Source organism: Eschrichtius robustus, chromosome X (genome assembly GCF_028021215.1).
Source record: "Eschrichtius robustus isolate mEscRob2 chromosome X, mEscRob2.pri, whole genome shotgun sequence".
NCBI classification, from domain to species: Eukaryota; Metazoa; Chordata; class Mammalia; order Artiodactyla; family Eschrichtiidae; genus Eschrichtius; species Eschrichtius robustus.
In genome coordinates, this window is record NC_090845.1 from 20,878,173 (window position 1) to 20,883,246 (window position 5,074).

The following is a 5,074-nucleotide window of genomic DNA, read 5'->3' on the forward strand; positions in this document are numbered from 1 at the left end:
TTGAAAAGCTACACGCATTGGTCACCAGGATTGAATTAATACCTGAAGCTGGAATCAAATCAATAGCCAACAAATAACCAAGTCTTTTCAGGGCCCTTTGCAAATACAAAAGAGGCTCCCAGAGAATACCAGGAGAATCCAAATACCCCCACATGACAGTTGGGGGATAAGTTTGGACGGGAGATAATCCATATGAAATTTTCGAGAGCAATGAGGAGGCATTTATTCCAGAATGAACTGAAATACATATGTGGCAGAGTCTTAATGCACCCTGACCATAAAAGAATGAGGGGATGAACTGATACTGGCTTTCCCCCACTTTCGAGGTAAGTAAACTGGATGAGGAAGTGCACTTAAGTGCCTACAATTAAGGGTGTAGTGGGTGAAGGTACTGTGGTTCTGACATGTCTCTGAAAGCCTGCCTTCATAGGATGATCTAAGTGACACATCCTCAAACATAGAAGTTTTGCTAGAGACTCCAAAGGCCAAAACAATAAACGCAAAGTACCTGATATTCTACAGCAAGGTTCTGAGGTATCTTACCAAAAATTAAACCAAAATTGGTTCAGCTGGCATTAGCCCACTGCACAGGCTTCTAGGATATAAAAAGTTGAGCTGGAAGGAGGAAAGGCATTTTGGAGGGAGTTGTCAGTGTAGCAGACATTTTCTTACCAATCCTGACTCTGGGCCTCCTCCCCTTTGCCTAACCTTGCAATTAAATATTCTATTTAAATAGGAGGTACCAGCTGGGGAAATGCCACATTTAGAGCCCAAATTTATTTTCTAAATTGTGTGCTCCACTGGGTCCGAAATACTGGTTTTCTATCTATCTTACTCAGTCTAATCTCTGAGAATCTATGCAATCTGGAACGATATGGGGCCTGAATAACCCAGTGAAAGTCCCATGAAGCTGCCGACTACTGGGTTTGTTTTCCTCTGAAGGTGACACCATTGTCTGCTTGGATGTGATAGGGGAATAAAAATATAAAATACAGTCCTAATAAGAGTCCTTGCATATTGCTCCATTTGTAATACAGGTGGGGATGTCAGTGCCATTCTTTGTAAAGGTATCTGTTACATCTGTGGCCAGAGGGACCCTGGAAAGGAGGTTAGGGTGTCACGTCTAGTTCTCCTGGCTAAGAGATAAGATATGGAGATCTCTTCTGTACTTGTGTGTGGCTGTCACTCTGGGCACATTTAGCAGGCTACCTTGGTCTCATGTGCTGGAATTACTACGTCTATTTTGGGTCCAGATTCTGAATTGAAGATGGACTACCATGCCCTGTGTGGTGGTCTGTCCAGGTGACCATGATCCTAACTTTGGCAGTTCAGGTCTGATGAGCTTGATGGTCTTACTGATTTTCATCTTGGAAGGGTCCTTATCCATGTACCTCCATGTACAGAGAACACAAAAATAGGTGTGCATCTTGGGTAACGTGCAGATGATTTTTGTTTCCGGGGAGCTGAGATACGATGATCCAGGCGGCACACTGTCAGACACCAGACCAAACTGTAAACTCATAGGTGACTGCCCATGAGTGATTCAAAACGTAAAAAGGTACATTTGGGGAGATATTTTTCCAGCGCAAGCACCACAGCCCGCATCTCCACTTTTCTTTGCGGTTAGACAGCTTCCGCAGCCCACTACAACCCATCTGCCTTAAACTTAGCTGATGAGTCCATGAATTAGACGCAGCATCCTCAGGAGCCTAGGTGTATCAAAGCCACCAGAGGCTGAGGTGCTGCCACAATATCTGCATCTGAGACAGCTACATCTGGAGAGTGACTGGCTATCTTTTCCTGCACCTCTGAGACACCATTAGAGCCCAGTTTGCTTCTTCCCTAAATATACCACTTTCACATAAAATGGACATTTCCTGTATAATGCCCATTTTGTTGATATTCTCATTTGGGACCAATGCCATGAAATGGGAACCAGTGTGTAACAATCCTTGCTCTTGTTTTGTTACTCTCTAGATGTCCACTAGCACCCACTAACAAGGCAACAATAGTCTCTCAAATGGGGTACATCATGTGGCAGATTCAGGCAAGGACCATGAACAAACCCTTAAGAGTGCCATTGCCTAGTAGACCATATTTTTGCCACAAGTTCCATTCTGTATAAATGTCAGCCACTGACAATTTCCCTAAAAATATGCTGCATAGGTGACTGGCCCGAGTGGAACGGTGGTCTGTACAGCCTGATGGGTAGTTTCTAATGCAGGATGTTGGTCAACTCCAGTGCTTGTTAGGTAATCATATGTAACGGGCTGAGCTGGATCCTCATGTAAACCATGACGTGCACCCAATACTGAATGAGGTTATCATATGCTCTTGCCCCCTTTTGGTTTCCTGGAGATTTTAAGGCCATCAGTTTTTCATGAATAGACTTAGGGGTTGCTTCTAGGCACCAGTCACATGGTTTCCAAGAAGTTAACCTTGGTGGCTTGCCAATGATACTTGTCAGGATTAATAGTCCAGCCCTAGTTACTCAGATATTGGTCCATCTCTCTGAGGCAGATGGTATGCTACCCTTAGTCCTTAAAATCAGAATAATGTCACCAGGTAAGGGCACTAAGACCCCTGGTGAGATTTCAGTCTTCCCTAGGTCTCAGCCTATCCTCTGACGAGGAATCATTAGAAGGCTGAAGTTGTCATGGAGCTGCAGAGTAAACAAGTATTGTCCTCTCATTTAGGCAAAAAAGTTCTGGTCTTCGGCTTGCAGTGGGATCTGAAGAAGGCATTAGCATGTCCACCACTGGATATCAGACCCTTCAGTCTGTGCATTGGACTCTCTGACCATCATGATATCTGCAAGTGCAAGAGTAAGGAAGATTGCTGCCACAATGAGCTTATAGTAATCCATAGTGAGGAGTCAAGAACCATTGGCTTTCATCACTAGACACAGGATGATTGTAGATTATTTAAGCACCTTTGTCTCTAACAGTTCCTTAAAACTATCAGGAACTTCCTTTAACCAGCCCCCCATCCCAGTATCCTACTGTGCTTTACTTATACCCCTGGGCTGGAGTGGGAAAAGCTGGTGGCTCCCACTTTTCTACTCGCCCCATGACCACTGTTCTAATTGTGGCAATTATCCACTGGCAACATCCCTTACAATTCAAGAGAAGCATTACACTTTCTTAACACAACTCTTCCTAGAATCCATTCAGCAGTATCAGTTATAGCATCTTGTGTACATTGGCCCAAAAGAGCCTTCCCATAAACTCACATCAGTCCATAATCCAATCTTAGACTTATTTCCACATCCAAAGTAAATTTTCGACTGAGCCCACAGAGGATTCTAGGCACCTAGGCACCACAGTGACTTGTGCCCCAGTGTCCATAAGGGCTGAAAAGTGTGACAACTTCAAGTGCCATCAAGTCCCTAAAACACCTTGACCAGTGCATAAAGCCTCCAGTTTCAATTAGAGAAGGAGGGGCTACAACCTTGCCTTAGACCTGTTTGTTCTTGAAAACAGGACAGTCTGAGTAGAAAGGTGGTACTGAATGTGTTAGATGAACATCAGTCAGAACAGCACAGGTATCAGAACAGTGTAGAAGTCCTCTTGATCCTTCTATTAAGAGCAATGTGGTCATGGCCAAATTGCCTTGTAACATGGGTCAGTCAAAGAGAATGAGATGATCATCCTCTGTCCGCCAGATAACTGGCACGGTCCCTCATCTGCTAGGCAAGAAGGAAACCTCTATAATCTCACTAGGCCTTTACCCAAATCCATCCTTAATATCACTTCTTTCCATCTCACTTTAGGAGCAAATCTTAGCACATTTTGATGCAACCAACTATCCCTTGTTACCAAATATTTTATCAATGAGGTTGGCTACTGTCCCTCAGATCCTGTTCCATACTTGAACAGGCAACCTTCTGGGTCTCACCTGTATTTTTGCGAAAGGATTTTGTGTCCTTATCAGCCTCCAGGAGGAGGGAGTTTAAAATTGATAAAGTCAATCTGGCAGAATCAGGTGTGGCAAAGTCCCAGGTAGCGTTGCCTCTTACGGAGAGACAATTTTTACAGCAGTTTTGTAGTAGACACAACTGCTGTCTCAGGAGCATAGAACCCTGGAGTGCACAGAAGACAGAAGTTGTTCTTTGACTATCCGTGAAATTCTGTGTGTGAAATCACGTTGCCGTCAATTCTGTTAGGAATTGTAAGTCTCCCTTCTGGTGGGCAATCACGGCCATAGAGAATGACACCTTCCACTTGCCAATCAACAAGACATCATGAACTGTGAAAACTTCGGACATCAGAGGAATTTTTTTCTGATACACTATAAACATTCAAAATTCAAAAAAATGATATATTTCAAGGCCAATGACACATTATTACAGAGTGCAAACAGTAAGTAGCTTGTAGGCATCTTAGTGAAATAGTAACTTTTAATCTTTTACTTTTTCATTGCAACTTCTCTCAGCTGCATTCAGAAACATTTTTTTGAAACACAGACCATAGATATTTTCACACAGACACTACAACCCAGGCTTCCAATAGTACATCTACTTTCCCCAATTAGAAGCCCAAGGAAAAGAGAGGAAGAAACACAGGAAGAACAGCTGACACCACTAAGCCCAGGCTGCTCATACTTTAGTCCACTCCATGGTACAAAGACACTTTTCTCAAGAACTAGGCACCAATTAGACAGGTTATTTCAATCCTAACTCTTGCTACCTAACCCTCCCAGCTTCTATTCAAGAGAAAGTATACATTATTGATGCCAGAGAATCTATCTTACTACCGACCTGGCCCACACACCTTCGAAGAGGTTGGACGGTGGGAAGACCCTTATGCTCCCCACTCATGCACCTTGTAGACAAGGGTGTGCTACCAGATCCAGGAGAGCTGTATGTCTCATAACCTGGCCTGCACTGCTCTACTGATCCAGGGAATTCTTGATTTCTCCTAAGCCACTGTTGCTCTGAGACCAGGTCAGGAGAGTTTCACCTCAGCCAATGACTCGGCCAGGGTATTCCCAGGTGCCACAGATTGGCAGATGCCTTATCCACCCTAACATGGAACATACAGTCCCCTAGTGGGGAGACTGTCGCCCCTTTCAT